Source organism: Sebastes fasciatus, chromosome 21 (genome assembly GCF_043250625.1).
Source record: "Sebastes fasciatus isolate fSebFas1 chromosome 21, fSebFas1.pri, whole genome shotgun sequence".
Classification (NCBI taxonomy): domain Eukaryota; kingdom Metazoa; phylum Chordata; class Actinopteri; order Perciformes; family Sebastidae; genus Sebastes; species Sebastes fasciatus.
Window position 1 is genome coordinate 4,577,042 of NC_133815.1, and position 17,768 is coordinate 4,594,809.

At 40.5% G+C, this 17,768-nt stretch overlaps 1 protein-coding gene and 1 long non-coding RNA gene across 6 annotated transcripts in view; one reads left to right on the forward strand and one right to left on the reverse strand.

Moving 5' to 3' along the window:
* The window catches only part of LOC141759794 (A-type potassium channel modulatory protein DPP6-like), a 247,028-nt gene that overhangs the window by 72,607 nt on the left and 156,653 nt on the right, over positions 1-17,768 (reverse strand). The gene's annotated exons all lie outside the window — the stretch shown is intronic.
* On the forward strand, positions 11,807-13,578 carry LOC141759660 (uncharacterized). Its single transcript, XR_012592170.1, has 3 exons — positions 11,807-12,099; positions 12,457-12,496; positions 12,732-13,578. It is a non-coding gene; the product is annotated as an uncharacterized LOC141759660 (long non-coding RNA).

Below are 17,768 nucleotides of genomic sequence, written 5' to 3' on the forward strand. Positions count from 1 at the left end.
TTATCAAGCACCTCCAGAAGCATCATGCCGAAAGAATTTCAACCAATCAAAAACAAAGGATGAGTCAAAGAAACAGTTTTACTTTGTCGGATGCATTACAAAGACGAAAGAAACTTCCCAGTGATTGTGTGAAAGCATCAAAACCAGTAGATATACATTACAATTTGTTTTACAAAGTTAGGAAAGCATAATGTTTAAGTCAAGCCTGATGTTTATGCGCTGGTATCGGATCGGTACTCGGTATCGGCCGATACCCAAAGCCCAGGTATCGGTATTGGGACTGAAAAAGTGGGATCAGTACATCCCTATTTGAGTTGTTTCTATTGAGCGGGGATCATTTCAGAGATCAACTGATAAAACACAATGTTGTGGGTGATGAGCCGACAGTCTACAATGTGGTTTATTTCCTATCAGTCTGTGCTGAGCCATCTCTCTGGAACAATCGTTATGTTTTTCTGCAGAACTCAAAATCCTACTGGAGATTTTATGAGATTGGCGTGGAGCCCACTGCAGCTTGTTGTGGGCGATGCAGTCTGTGACTGAGTGGGATTTACAGTATGGAATATGGTGACGAAATTGGAGAAAAACTGGCTCTATGGAGAGCAACTACTTGCGTGCAATATTGTGATGTAAAGCATGACAGAGTGCTCAATGTGTGTAATGCACAATAAATGAGCTAAAGAAATCCCCACACAGTGCTGAGCAAGGACTGTTTATTATGTGTTCTATAACGCAATTGAAAGCTGGGCATGATTCCATCACGGCGTCTTAAATTTACCAATCTTATCTGTGTGTGTGTATGTGTGTGCATGTTCCTAAATGCTGACTGGAGGGCATCCTAACTGAAGCTGGATGGGCATCAGCATGACGCACGCTGTGTAGCGAAACAGATTTGGTAAAAGGTAAAGTGCTCATTTTAAATGTTAGTGCAATTTTGTTCCATTATGTGTTATACAAGAATCGACGCAGCTGCTCAGTGGAGCATCAGATCTTAAAGTGTGTCTTAGACCAACATTTCCAGGTGAAGATTTTATCCTTAAATTCACTCAACCTTTCTAACAGTGGAGGGAGGAAATGCTCCAAATAAATAGTGACCTTTCTTCTTTGGTAGACAAGACGATGTGCACTCTCACATTTACCACTGTCTGGTAGAAGTAGGAAAAAAAGTTCATTCCAATGACAGTAAAAGCTCAGCTCTAGTAGTGTAGAACAAGCACACACACACACACACACACACACACACAGAGACTGTACAGATGCTGCAAGTCTGCAAAGTGCTTCTCTTATTGTCTCTCCACATTCTGCAACAGTAACATCCGGCATCTATTGCACTCTTACGATGACTAAAGAGTCAATGTCAAACAGCATTTCCATATAGATCAGCGTCTCTGTAGGAACATATTGACAATGGAAACCATCCAAAACAATACAAATCCTCAGAAGAAGCTCCCTCTTAGAGAGCGAATGTGAAGCATTCTTGTGAGGATCCATATCTTGCTGGTAGGGCTGTGTATTGGCAAGAATCCAAGCCCTAGTACTGTGGAACAAGCAGACACGATACGTATCATGATACTGGGGAAGCGATTCAATATAGGAAGGCAAAACATCGGGATTTTTTAACAAGTTAACTGCATGTGATTATCATAAAGTGGACATGTCTGTAAGGGGGACACCCATAGAACCCATTTTCATTCACATTGCTTGAGGTCAGAGGTCAAGGGACCCCTTTGAAAATGGCCATGCCAGTTTTTCCTTGCCAAAACTGAGCGCAAGCTTAGAGCGTTATTTAGCCTCCTTCTTGACAATCTACCATGACATGGTTGGTACCAATGAATTCCTCAGGTGTTTTAGTTTCATATGATACCAGTATCTTCACTCTAGCTCTGAATCTGAGCCTGCTACAATCTCAAAGTTGCAAGTCATGTTAATGCCCTAGAGAAATGAGTGGCGTTAAAATGAATTTGCCTTAACGTGTTATTATCGCGTTAACTTTGACAACCATATTATCAATATTTTCTTCCACCCCTACTTGCTGGGGTTGAAGCATACTAATAATTAGACCCAAAGCGATTGAGCCAAAAAGGGCAAAGACAGAAATATTAGACAGAAAATGATGTCACTTCTCTCCTTGGAGGGAATAATAACTTATTCAGTCTGGGTAAAGGGTGCAGACGCAGGCTAGAAAACCTTGCCTAACCTTCCCGATCATGCCCCTCTGATCTGTAATTATAATAATGATTGCACTAATTAGCTAGACCTTATGTGCCGAAGTAACGACGCTGTGATTACAAGCGACTGTGGCAGAAACGAGACGAGGTATAAAATGAGCAGCGAGGAGACAGACATCAGAGCTGGCAGGAACAGTAAATAAATAACATGTTGGGAGGCTGCAGGAAGACTCACTGACAGGAAAGCTTGAGGCGTGACCAAAACATGACAGAGGGAGTCAAAAAAAAAAAGTAGAGATGGATCCAGGTCCAAACTCAAATAAAAACAAGATCCTGGTGTTTTCTTGTCCTCAGCAGCTGTCATGTTTAAACCTGCAGAGCATGCACGGGAATCATCAGTGTTGATTCCTCCCGGAGAGGGTGAAACGCAGCACAGTGTCAACATCTCTCAGAGTCAACGACTGCTGAAGTTAGTCGAACACTTTTTAAGAGTTTTGAGCACACAGAGCCTTTTTTTTTTGAGGAGGGACCATAAAAAAGGCTGGAAGTGCTCGGTCAGAAGCATTAACAGATTGTGCATATTTGGAGTCCTGTAGGACCATTTATAATAACACTGAGCAAATTTGTGTTTCTTACATCAGCAGTATCACCTTAAGTAGCCCTCCATCATATCAGCGATATTTATGGGATGAATTCTGTCCCTGTAAGATTTGGAAACACTTGTCCTGCAGATTATTACTGCAACATAAAAGCCATTCAGTAGTTTCAGCTCAATCAAAACGCAGCCGCCCACATCCGGACTAACAAGGACATACAGTAGGTGCTTTCCATAACATGGAGAGTTACACAAAATAAGTGATGACCCTCACTCTCCTTTACTGCATTATCTTTGACTGATGTTTCATTCTAGTGTCTTTTTATGAGTGAACTGTATAATATAAAGTGAAAATACAGATCAAATCATATTGGTTTTTACCCCCAAAAAAGCATGTAGACTGTATATAAGAAGGGAATACAGTGCAACACTTTCTCTAATTTTTTGTTCTTTCTAAATTCCTTTGTGTGCACACGGCCCTGCAGTCTCATGCCCTTTTATGGGGATTAGTGCGGCGTTTACCTGCTAATTAGGATCAACTGGGCTGAACGATTTTGAAAACATATCTAATTGTGAATATTTTGACTGATAATTGTGATTTGCGATATGATTTGGAGGGAATGATCATTTGTACATACTTTTTCTCGATTATGGTGTGATTTTTTCAAGGTTTTTTGCAGTGGTCTGTACCAAAGTCTGTAGAATATGATGTGTACGCTAGGACATCTCTGCAGCACCACAATATTTAATTTAAAATGATATTTTGACACACATTTCACCTTTAACAAATACTGCAAGGATTTCAAATCCAAGGCTATATTGATAAAATGTTGATATATTGTGCAGCTCTACTCTAAGATTTTGATCTATAAAACTCTGGCCCAATATCATGTATCTGGCATTCTTCTAGTTGATCAACCTGAATTATTTCTTTGGTCAAAAGACTATGTACTTCAGATTATCATTCTAAATATGACAATATAGCATTTATCAGTACCTAAAACATTTGCATCAACACTATCTTCCTTGAAGAATAAACAAAATACATTTCTGCTAAGTTAAAACTTTTCTGTGTGTTGCCTGTCTGCCTCTATGTTTTAATCTTTTTTAAACTGTTGTGTCACTCAGTAAAGAACTTTGTGCTAAACTGATCGACATGATGTGCAAGAAAAAAAGGACACTAAAGTCACGTTTGAAGAGGAAAAAGAAGTAGCCATTTTGACGAGGAGCAATCCATGAGAGAGGCTGTATAGCATGAGTAACTGCTCCATTTGTGCTACCTTTATGGGATGCTAAACTGGAAATGAAGGCTTGGCCCATCTTCCGTTGCAGCTTTAATAGCTCAAACTAAAAGATCTTGTGCGAGCGTATAAGCTACATGTGCTCTGCCCGAGGATGAAAGGATGCCTTTGGGCTCCAGCATTAGTGGTGGTATAGGTCATTAATTCTGATTCTCAATGAACACACTAAAGCTACAGCATGCAGGAAATCTGCTATCTACTGTGAGGGCATGTGTTCAAACGCACGTGTGCATATCTGCCTATTTTCTGTACGCTCATGCATATTTCCATCGGTTTAATTATAGAACACAGGAAGTCGATAGTGTTAAAAATACCACACTGTCATTAGGCATGCACCATAGTGCACTGACAGCACAATACTAGTGGAGATGTAGGGGAAAGGAGCTTTAGGGACCTATAGAAAACACCGTGGAGACGCAGAGAGCGAAAGACAACAGACTGCAGCAGAGAACAGCGTATTTTCCTGCTGAAATCAAACTACAGCAACAGAATGTAATGAGTCAGCCGGCTTCTAATTCATGCACTTATCCAGAGAGACAAGCAGCCGGGGGTTCAGTGGCTCGCTCACTGACACTTTGACAGACACAAGATGGCACACGCTGTTAACAGAAACAAGTTGGCATCTAAGTGGATCAAATCTGTAACCTCGCGTCGGGTACAGACTCTCCAACAACGGGATGCAAATCATAAATTAATTAGAGCGATGTCTCTCAGCGTGACAGGTCTGATGTTGTCGGATACAGCGAGCAGCAACATGAGTTGATAAGAGCGGCCGCTGACATGAGGGTGGACGGGAACATTAGAAATTAAAGACACATTAAGTTATTCAAGACTGAAAAACTACTGCAACAACAACTATCTGGCAAGAAATCTGGCAGAAATACAGAATTCAGATGTGGGCTTGGTATCGTTAAAAAATGACGACGCCAGTACCAATACCAGTACCCTTAAAGTGATACCGATAACTGTTGACTTTTGGACTTCACAACGCTCTGGAGAAAAGTTTTGGAAACGCTTTGGAAAAGTTTGGATCACACAAGTCTGAAACAATCCTACGCAGCCGCATATTTTGTACTCATGGTGTGAGCGCTACCGGAGCAGAATTGGAGTGGGAAAAAAGGCGAAGCTTCAACTATTTAAAAAATCCGCTTTGCACTCAATACAAAATCCTTCCATGCACGCTCCCCACTTGCTCACATGCTCGTAAAAAGTTATTTTTTTCTAAATCTGGGCACAAAAAGCATCGATTACAGGTATATTGTTTGACTGGAGAATTTCCGATACTACTTGATACTAGGTTATTTCGATCGATACCTTAGATCCCCAGCCCTAATTCAGATTAATAGAATGACATACTGTATTAGGTTGAGATTAGATTACATACTGTAGATACATACATCATAATTGGAGAAGACACATGCTGTAAATGTGTAGTGAAAAGGTGATACGTGATTGTGAAAAATACGTTTTTTAAAGGCTGGATGAGCATGACCAAAAGGGCTACAATTTAAACAAAAGCTGACAAGAAAGAACAAGAAATAAGTAAAAACTGAGGCAAAGTTTCATTTCAATAAGCCATCTATGATAATTTAGGGGGTTTAATGAGATTAAAATTAATCTCTCTTTCTGAATGAAAAGATATGTTAAAAAAGAGTCTCTGTTTTTTGTAATTATAATAAAAATATTTCACAAACAGTTTAATAATTGGGTAAAATAATATAAATATTTAATGATAGTAGTTTTAATAACTGCTTTGACCTTCCTTCCACACTGTATTAAACTTCTCCATGAGGAGAACCAGTGAAGGTGCCATTTCAGCCCATTTCTTACAGAGCCCAGATGTGAATCTAATCCTCAAATAGAGGGATTTGGAATCTTTGCTTCTTTCATCCTCCTCAAACCGACTTCATTTTTGCAAAAAAAAATTGAGCAGATTAATCTCAAATCCAAATCCTCTCCGATTGTTTAAGTGGTTTTAAGTACAGATGGATTTTCTCTCTGCGGCCTTTCTCAATCAGACTTTTAATCTTTGAATAAAAGAGTCCAACAAAAATCACAGCTCTGTGTTTCACAGGTCAAAGAACATCAATGCGATGTGATTGAATCAGAACCCCAATTGGACAATTACTTTGTTGTCATACAACATGGCGCTGGCGGCGAGGCGGTACGTAAACAAGCTGTCTTGTTTGTTACTCACAGCGGGAGAACTAATTTCTAAGAGTTTGTGTGTGTGTGTGTGCGCCGTTCTTGAGCTTCTTCCACTTGGTTTGTTTGATTTGCGACTGAATCTCTTCCAGTCCATTAGAGAGATGCTGGGAGGGCGCCACTGCCAGCTGACCTCTCTGCAGAGTTTGCACTAAATCACATCTCTGTAAAATACCATATAATACCTGCTGCCAGAGGATGAGTCAGTGTGTGTGTGTGTGTGGCACAAGTGCCGCTGTAACATTGTGGGAATAAACCTGGAGGAATGTTTCTCATGGCAGCATGTGATGAAGAGTCTTCCTGATCACCATCGCCAATAAATGTACTTAACATATGATTTCTGAAGCAGCTATCAGCAAAATGCCCATTTACATGCAGGCCCCCATTCTATAGAGGCAATTAATCACATCTGTGCTGTATTTTCCCTTGTCACTATGGAAACAGAGTAAGAATAATGAGGGGTTTTATCGCTGAGCGTCCCCTATAGCCATAGATGAACATGCGTTATGACATGGCTAAACAAGTGATGAGGGAAAAGTGTTTCTCATGTATAATGCATGACAGCAAAATCTTTATTTTCCTATTTTATCAGCCTCAACACATAAGTCTTCTTTAGGAAATGAGAACAATACGGAATAAAGCTGGAGTTTCTCCTCATTTCATCACTTTTTCCTGTGGCAGTGTGTGTCTACACATCTGTCAAGGGAAGCAAAATGTATCCACAAATGTTACTGTGGCTCAGCTGAATCAAAGATTTACCTTCATCTCTTAACTTCGGCAGCACCATGCCAAAAGATAGATGACTGCTATAGAGGAAGAGGGGCTGATCTGCCTTGGTAGAAAATGATGAATTGCGTGGTCATCCTTCTGTGCTATACCCCTTAATGACAGAATGTCTATTCAAAAGGTAGCACCGGGAAATGCTCCAGCATATCATTACCCGAAGCCATGCCTTTGTGTGCAAATGTGTGATGTGCTGACTCTGTGAGGCACTACCAAGTCCCAGACCTCTGACTTAGACTGGATTGTCAGTGACAAACTCTAAAATAAGCTGTGTACCAGTCAATAGTATCGCCTTCGCAGTCTTTTCACTCTCACTTCCCTTTAGAAAGAGAATCTTAAGTGTTAAATTACACTAAAATGTGTATAAAAGAATCAACTATAGGCCATTGGTTGTACATGTCAACGCTCCCACAGTCAGTCAAGCTCATTATTCTTTTTCTCTGCCTTCTACAAGTCACGTATTCATTAAATCCTTATTGACACAGAACGTACACACAATTTAATGTTCTGTACGTAATTAGTGGGTAATTCTTCTGTCAACTTCGGCTAAGTTGTACAAAGAGAGCGCCGTCGCTGCCTTGTCAGTCGAGTAGGTGCTCAAGTGACAAAGAAAAAATAACTTGGCAACATAAATGACTTGCTGGAAGTGTCTGATTCATTCAGTCAGCATGGTTCAACACAGGGTCTTCATCAGGCTGTTTAACACAATGGATAAAAGCACATCCTACTTATACTATATATACACAACACAAGAGTTTTTAACAGTTATCCAATGAGAACAAATGACCAGCCTCCAAAGGACGCAGCACATCCCACACAGTCTCTCTGTAGCCATGATTCCTGTCTCTCTTCTGACAAATGAGGACTACAAAATAAGTACACAAGAAAAAGTTAAATCAACAATAACAACTATCTAAGAACTACAACCCCAACAATAACAGAAAAACAAAAGACAGTTGACAACCAGTCCTAATACCTAAACAACAAAATAGGTAGTTTGTTAGTGCCTTTCAAAACCAATATCACCATTACAAAAAATGACTCACATGAGCATTTTATTATCTATTACTTCTAACAAGGTTTTTGAAAGAGTACCAGCCCTAGTACACAGTTAGTCAGAAACCATGAGCGACCAACCATCCACCCCAACAACATGGTTTCACTTCTGACTCGTCAAATACCAATGCTTGCTCAGTGGCCCTACACTTCAAAATATGACGCTCTACGTATCCCTCTAATGTCAGTTTTGGGACAGCGTGTCAACTTCCCGCTCGTTACATGTGTAGTGTCTTTTCAAAATAAACTTCTGTGTTCACAGGAAACATACAGCTTCCGCTCATTACATGCATACAGTCTCTTTTAAAAATAAACTTAACTACTAAACGTAGGTTTACTTAGTTTATTTAGTTTTTTGGTTTACTTAGTTTTTTGGTTTACTTGCACAACAAAACTACTTGGTTAAGTTCAAGCCGTCTACACATGATCAGCAGTTAAATCGCTATGCTCCGGCTGCGTCATTGTTTTCCTATGGGGTGTGCGGGGCCGCCCGATTAGGCGGAAGCACTACCCTTGGCGTGGCGCACCGCACGAAACTGCCATCAAGCACAGCACTCAAAGTTGAAATTATTTCAACTTTGACTTCGGCTGCCGCTGACCTTTCAAAGCGCAACAGCCGCAACTGTTGTTGTTGCCTAGAAACAGTGAATGGCGTTCCTAGTGCTCTTTTTTGCAGAGATATTTTACCTGTTGCCCTACCTCTTTGTGAGTGAAGAGGAAATATCTTATCATGTGAAGGAAGCTTTAGATAAAGATCATGGTTTGGGTTAAAATAAGTGTTTGTTATGCAAAATAGCTACGCTTGTGACGTAACTGGCGTTGGCAAAGTACGGAAGTTACAACAAAACTACGGTAAAATAACTTGGTCTTACGCGGGACATGAACATCAGTCTCCTGGTTGAAAGCCCTGTGTTTGTTTGACCCATCTAACCCCCCTAAGCGGTCTTTCTTGCCCTTTATACTACGTCAGATGCTCTGGCCGTCTTATAATGACAAGGATGGGTTCACATTGGACTGGTGCGTCATCAGATTGCGGAAGGCCACTGACCAAGCTGCAGTATTTGACGCGTTTGGAGGGAGTCAACGGGTTGACCGTAACCTCCTTCGTCTTTTTGAGGCAATTTAAAAAAATGTCATGCTCCTCATGCCTTTGCCTCTGAGAGGTGGAGGTCATTGCTCGCACAACCACAAGAAGCTGCTCATCAGGAAACCAACTGTCACTCTCCTGGTGAGGACCGTATTTACAACCAAGCTAACCAGCTATGTCACAATTTCATGTTATATCATTATGTCGTATGCATCTATCACTTTTTTTGTCAAACAAACTTCCAATCAAAGAGCTCCAAGTCAAAATAAGTGCTACTTAAAGATCAATTAGAACTCTGTACCTGCTCAAGTTACTTCATGAGATGCATGTTTGCTGCTCAGGCCGACGGCGTCAAACAGCCTGGGAGGCGTTCTGCATGGAAACTTTCCAGCTGCAAACTAACAAGAAAGTCATCTGAGCCGCTGTGGAGGAGGAGAGTCGGGGAGAATACAGAAACCCAGAGAGGGGAAGCAGCAGAGAGAAAGCCGGGCTGGAGGATTTCACTGCAGAGCGCTGCATGTCCCTCGGCCCACACCCAGAGCGATTGGTATTCACCGCGGCCAGGCGGCACCGCTCGCGTGTGTTTGCATCTCTCAGGGAACACTGCGAATTGAAAAGTATCTTTCCTTGTGTTCTTATCTATCAGCCTTCATTCCATAACGCAACACTTCGTCGTGCCACTCCGGCGAAAAATAAATTGCCGTCATGGAAACAATATGCACCAGCAGACGCACTCGCTTCCTGGAAATGAAATGCCCCACAACCCACTGCTTCCAGGCACAGGGGTCTAATAAAAAGAGGCTGCTGCTCCTGTTGATGTTTACCCAGGCTAATGTATTCCGGCCTGCTGTTTTTTATCGCTTTCTCCGACAAAATATGAACACTCATGTAGAAAGAATAGACTTCCAGCCTCTTATCATTGGCATAATGTTCGGCTGAAGTGCCCTCACCATGAAAAATGTCTTTTCTTTTTCCAAAAAAAAAAAAAAAAAAATCAGGTTTCAGCTCTCCTCCTGAAAAAGAAAACATCAACTGCTTGGGGCAGCTTCAATTGCAAAAAACAGTCACTGCTGCTCTATGGGAGATAGAAGAAGCAGGACATTGATGGGTACTTTCATGTATTATGAACACATCAGCATCCCAGTGACTAGCCCAGTGGATGTTGTGACGGCCCCTGCCTCACTACTGAGATGCCAGTGTGGATTTGGCCATTCATTCTTTCCCTGTGTCCTTGAAGGTATCACGGGAGAGGATGCCTGATGCAGAGCACCTGATGCTGGCGCGTCCTGAGTATAAAAGCCCCAATCAAGTGCTGCTCTGCCCTCTTTTCCTTCACCTGGACTCATCCCTGTCAGAACCTGCCGGGCTGCCTTTGTTTGACTTTTCTTTAGTTTCCACTTACAACACATCACACTTCATCATGCTCACACATCCACATCTACATTACTGATGTTACTGACTGACACACTCCACATTTGTAGTTATTTCTGTATATTCTTAATTTATTTGTAATAAATATCTTTAATTTACAATCAATCACTGCGTCCTTTCCCGTATTTGTCATGGCCTAGGAGCCGGGCTATGACAATGTTCAAATACACTCAGCGAGCCCAGTGGACTCCAAAAAAAAAAAAAGAATTTATTCGGAATAGCATATCCAAATCTGTGATGAATAACCCGGCTATACGGCAGTGGTGTGTGTGTGTGTACACACGGGGCATTTCCATCCATCCATCTACTTTGTTTGTGTGGCCTCTTGTTGCGTTTCCATGGCAACCGTGTCAAAGCCGCACAAAAATAATTCACCGCTTACCCTCCATCTGGCCACCTGTTGTTACCGCCGCAACCCAATTGTTCAGCTGAAAACAGGAGAGCGTGCTTTGCATGTAGGAGTGGTCACTCATTAATTTAACAGGGTTTTAAGTACTATGTTTATCAGGTAATTGGTGGCTTTTGTGCTCAGCTTTCACTTCACCATATAGCTGCATATTACATGAGCCCATATTCAATGCAGTCCTAAGTGCTATAGTTGAAGCATGTGTGATTGAAATCAACTCTGAAGTAAACGCTATATGGTTTTTCCATTACAGGCTAATGCTGGACTCTTAGCAGTGATTACAGCCTTCTGCACTCAATACAGCATGGATGCACATATAAAACAAAGTGCTTTTTGTATATGTGACCCGCTCTATCAAAATGAGTCGTAAGTCGCGGCAGCGCATTCTTGTAAAAACACGTTTTTTTATGAAAAAGTGTGTTTTGGTTTTTTTTTTTTTTTTTTATGCGTTTCTGAATAAATAAAGTCTCAGCTTTAATACAAAGTAAGAATCAATGTAAAATTCAAATGATAAGTCTAGTTTTGAAGCTCTTAAACATAACGTTGTCGTAAAGTTTTTACCGGAAGTCCGCTGTATTGACGCGGCTCAATAGAGCTGGGTGACAGATTGTGGTTGACAGAGGAGATAGCTGCTTGACAAGATGAAATCACGTGAGGAAAACATTGCTCGACTTTTAAATTAAATTCATGTTAGAGGTGCAACATCTGACGACAACTGGACCGACTTAAATTCAGATTATTTCCCCGCACCGGGTGATGAGGACAGCGGGTGCGCCGAGTCGGGTCGGACGCCCTGCTAACGCTAGAGGCTAGGCTAGCTCTCAATCCGCTGATCAGGACGGAGAAAGAGAGTTGGAGGAAGGCGAGGAGGAAGATATTCCACTCATGGCTGAGCCGATGATGACACACAGTGTCTCTGATTAAAGTTATTAAATCAGGGCAGTGTTATAGAGACTGAGATCGCCCGGCCGGGAGTACCAGTGTAGCTGCAAACTGTAAAACAGCGCCGCTCTCTACTCCGGAGGAGATGGAGAGAAGACGCGACCAGATGAAAGAAATGACTGATGGTAAGTTCTTCTAGTTAAACTACACTATCCTTGTTTTATCTGTTTGTTTTAAAGACTTTTAAATCACTAAAATCACTATAGAGCAGGCTAAGAAGCATTAATAGCAGCTACTAATGTGTGTGTCAGTGTGTGTAGTCTATAGGTGTCTGTCTGTCTCAGGTGTGTCTCTCAGGTGCCTGTGTGTCTCAGGTATGTCTCTCAGGTGCCTGTCTCCTATACATTATTATTATTAATGAGGAAATGTTGTGAAGTGTTTAATTCATTGAAAGAAGCGTTGTATCTGAACATAATCCAGACAGCTGTTACCTCATCACCACACCAGGTTTTATGAAAACAATATACAAATGTCATTTCTAGGAGACAGGGACAGACAGGGTTGCTGTGAGAGACACAAAAGGTGAGGATATCATTTTAAATAGCAAAAGAAATAGCTTAATGTATAGTAAAATGATATGTTGTATATTAATCTGATATCACATGGTGAATAGGCTATGTTAATGAATATAGGGCTGTATTGATATGATAATGATCAAGCCTCGTTCAACAATGATTCAACATGATTTAGCCAGCCTAAAATCTTTGAGATGACTTGATTTTTAACTTTATGCTTTTCACTTTATGTCATTTTGTAGATGAGAAACATCTGGATCTCCTTGAGAAGATCAGCTCCCACATGACCCTGTGAAAGGACGCAGTGAGCTCCAGGAGAAGCCAGCAGAATGAGTACAGGCACCACATTTCGTAGTCTTTCTATTATATCTATATTTCTATTATATATTATATTATATAATATTGTACATACATAATATGTACATAATATTTGTTCATATGCTATCCATTTTCTAGTATGTTTTTTTATTGTTTGGATATGGACTTGTAAGTTTGTGCATGTACCTGTGTGCACATGGCTCCATATTTAATATTTTTAATTATGTATTCTTCATATAATTATTATTATATTGAAATAAACATATATACTATATATTATATCATATGTACAGTATATTTTTTTATATTTTATAAATTTTATTCCATACATTTTGGATTATTTTCTACATGGACTTCTAGCCCTATCTACTGTACTGCTTGTGGTCATACGCGTGCACGTGGCCACGTGCACGTCACGTGCTCGTGACTATGTGCACATGTATGCATGAAGGTATGTGTAGGCTAAATTATGAAATGTTGGGTGTCACTTTTGACCAAGAAATATTGTGTTCATTTAGACTTGAGTCTTAATAAATGTGTTTTAATCAATGCAAAAAATGTCTGAATATGAATTATTATCTTTAATGCCCTTTTTCTCAAAAGTAATGTTTCATGACACTCGAACTTTGAAAGAGCATATCTTATTGAATATTTGGCGTAGAAAGATAATCTTGGTATTGCCATAAAGCTGAGACTTTCCTCTTTACAGTCAGACAGATAACTCAAAATGTGTTTCGGGGTCAATGTGACTCATAATGATGGAGCAGGTCACATATGTAGTTTGTCTAAGCTTTGAGCTCATTTTTTCTTTTATCTGAGTCATACCTCCCTTCAACAAAATCACAAATGGTGAATTGTGTGTTGTTTAAAACTATACAGGCTTTGTAATCGCATCACCAATTGCCTAGCAACCGCCTCCAGTGCCATAATGGCCCTGTGAACAATTATCAGTGGGCAAGTAATAGCAATACAAGGTCAGTGCAGTTATTTTTTATAACTGAGGCATTATGTGTTCACAGACAATATCTACTGTTGTAACAAAATCCACTGTTGAGATGAGACATGTGGCTCCCACAGGGTGTCTAATGTCATCTGAAAGCACATTATAGAGAGAACATGACATTTCCGTGTCCATTATGTTCATTTCAGACATGTTGTGGTTTCTATGTAACCAGTAAAAGGTCTCCTGGTACATGGATCATTACAGCTGACCTACAGGACATGTGTGTGTGTGTGATTACCATCTGGCTGATCAGTGGTCAAAACTTCAACAGCAAAATATTAGTGCTGTCAAAGTTAACGCGATACTAACGTGTTAACGCAAATTCACTTTAATGCCACTAATTTCTTTAAAGCATTAATGCAACTTGCAATTATTAGGTTGTAGTAGGCTCAGTTTTAAAACTAGAGAACTTAAGGAATCCATTGGTACCAACCATGTAGGACAAAAAATGCTCCAAACTTATGCTTAATTTTGGCGAGGAAAAACTGGCATGTCCATTTTCAAAGGGGTCCCTTGACCTCTGACCTCCAGATATGTGAATGAAAATGGGTTCTATGGGTACCCACAAGTCTCCCCTTTACAGACATGCCCACTTTATGATAATCACATGCAGTTTGGGGCAAGTCATAGTCAAGTCAGCACACTGACACACTGACAGCTGTTGTTGCCTGTTGGGCTGCAGTTTGCCATGTTATGATTTGAGCATATTTATTTCTGCAGAACAGTACCTGTTAGGGTAATACTTGAAAAATCTCCCTTTAAGGTACATTTTGAACAGATAAAAAATGTGTGATTAATTTGTGATTAATCGTGATTAACTGTGGAAAATCATGCAATTAAGCACAGAAAAATATTTTAATCGATTCACAGTCCTACGAAAAAGGTAAAAATTCAACAGTGAAGTCTTTTAAGAAACTGTTTCCCTGTTACTCTGAATAATCCAAACACCTCACACTTATGTTTTCACTGGAACTACCGCAGATGTCAAAAACAGAAAAAAAAAAAAAAACTAGCTGCACAGCGAGATATCAGGCAAAGAAGAAAGTTTGTTTTTTTGGCAATGTTGGTGGACCGACTCATCTATGCTGCACATGGGGTAGTTTTCCAGCAGCGTTCTGTAAAGTTGGTTAACTTGCTGAGAGGTTGGAGGTGTGCAGCCTTCTGCCTGCAGCTCCTCAGCTAACAGTTCACTGTGGCTGCTCCCTCATCTTTCATTACTACCTGCCAAAACATTAACCTTTTAAAGCCCTTAAAACTGATCTGCTGGTAAAAAAAGGACACATTTTTGATGAACGACTGTAGTCAGCGTTAACCATGTTGACTAATACATGGCATTTCCTGTGACTGCTTCACAATTAAAGCCAACCTCCAAGTTTTAATGTGCAGCAGTGTCAACAGGACATGGTTTGCATTAGCAGCAACTTAATCCAGCTCTTATATGGCGAGTGAACAGTTAACAAAGATAGAAAATTAAGAACAGTGACGCTGGATTACATGCTGCATCGTCTCCTGTGACTAGGCGAATAATCTGAATTCAGCACAGGAATAGCAGACTCAGCTATAAACAGTGGAAACCACTGTATATAAAGATAATTACAAAATGAAAATGTATTGATCTCTACTGCTGAACTAGTGCAGATCACAAATAGTATAACAAATGGGGTTTGATTTAATACAAATGTTAAGGTTTACATCTTTAAAATGTTGGATTATTGAGCTGCCATTCAAAAGACTTTGTGTTTTATCATCTTTCTGCTTTCAAACCTACAACATGTACGTTTTGGTAAAATTGTCTGCCTCTATATGTATTTTCAGTGGCAATAAGGATGTTTTTAAGACATGTCCCGGTCAATTGCATTAACCAAAAAAAACAAGGTGAAAATGGCGGACAGCGGGAGGAAGGCAGCAACGAAAGCAGGATCTGTTTGCTGCCTCAGTGCCTGTGGAGGTTTTATAGATGCTGGTTCCTCTCAGTCTCAGGATACATGCTGTTTGAAGGTAGACAGCTCATCGAGTTTTCGGGGCATGAACTTGACCAACTGAGGAGGAGTAGAGCACGACTACAGATACACTTACTGCTGCCATGAGGCACAAAAGTTGTGTAGTGCAACTTTAAATCTACAAACGCATCTTTTTTTTTTCCTTGCCACACAAAACTCTTCAAAAGCTGCCTTCCTGATAAGCCTTCTTTGATCTTACTGGAACATTACACAAAATGATGAAAAGATATCCCCATTGTGAGTATGAAACGCTCGCCCCCTGTAGATTTGAAAGGTCGCTTTACAAAGTTTGCTTCTTCGTGAGCGAACGTAGGCTGTAGTCGGTTCTGATTTAAAGCAGCTAGAAAGGGTGGCAATCATGATGAGTTTTCACTCACAAAATATGTCCAGAGAAACTTCTCAAACTACTCCTGCAGCCAAATCCAATCCTATGTGCATCTATATGCTCACTGCTCAGTATGTTCCAAACATCCTATTTTTGCCTTTCCATCTCACAGTTGGGAGTGTACCACCTCATGAAGATAAATAGAGTGAAATGTTATCTGCCCGTAATGACGAACTGGGGTTTTGTTTATACAGATAGTAGCTGTTTGAGTGATGTGTTCGGGAGCCAATCAGAAAGGTGGGTTCTGTGGCCAGCCAGTGAGTGAGCGAGGAAAGAGAGGTTCCGACCAATGGAAGAGCAGGAGGCGGGAGCTCTAATAAGCACAAACCAAAAAAAAACAGTTTTAAAACTGCTGCAAAAGGTTTGTATTTGAGGATTTGCACGCTAGTATATTAGCTATATGTTGGCAACAATTATATTTAATGATGATACATACATTTGAGCCACGCTAGCAGTATTAAGTCTGGCCAAATAATCACTTTAAGATTAGCATACAGATACATAACATTTAGTTGCTTGTGCTTTTGAATGTCTAAACATAACTAGGCTTGCCGCGGTAGTCGGGCATACACCGATTTTGCTTTTTTTATAGAAATAAAACCCATTTAGTACATTTTGCCGTATCAGCGCCGTGTAGTCAATACATAGTCGGACGACAGACGTTACAAACTGAAAGTGAAACTGTCTGCTCTACACAGAGTCTCAGCTCAGAGTAGCAGGAGTCAGATTTCACACACACGGGATGAGAGGGAGTTGACAGACAAGACGATGGCGGAGGATTTGGTTGTCAAAGCGAAAAACAAAAGCACCTATTTGGCAATATTTCAGATTTAAACCCATTGCTATAAGGGAACCATAACGTTAATGAGGCCGTGAGGAGGACGGCGCGGTCATAGCCGGTGTGCGTGGCGCAGCATCGCTTGGTGGAAACCTGCGGCCCCGTAGTAAAAGCTCTACCGGAGAGGCCAGATACACAGCCATCCGACGTTGAAGATCAAAGTAAGCACTCTGCATATATTGTCCGTCAACTTTTCTAGTAAAATGTCCGGTGTAATCGGTAACACCGGTGTTGACACAAGTTTATTAACCAGTGGGAAAACCGTCACATCCCTAATCATAACTAACAATGCTGCCTTAAATCCCCAGACTGGCTTCAAAACCTGGGCGAAGACAGGAAATTAAATGACCTTGTTTCTTCCAAAAAATATGTGTTGTTGTTGTTGTTGTTGTGTTTTGGGTAATTACATTCATTTAAGTCACAGTAACTGCAAGATGCAATTATCAGAATTATTATGAATATTATTTAATCATTTTTGTTGTTGTTATGCATCATACCAAGTTCTGTACATCACTTTGTTTTCTTTAGTATCGTTTATCTAAAGTCACAACAGTTTTGTGATTGCAGCAATAAAAATAAAAATAAAAATGACCTTTTCACCTTCACAACTATACAGCAAAGAAAGTGAAAGGGAAAGGCTCTTAACCCCTGACAGCTCTCGCTGACTGCTCAGTGCAGTACAGCCTCGACTGTAGACCTGGACTGGGCAGCTCCCAGGTGGGAAATGTGTGCAGC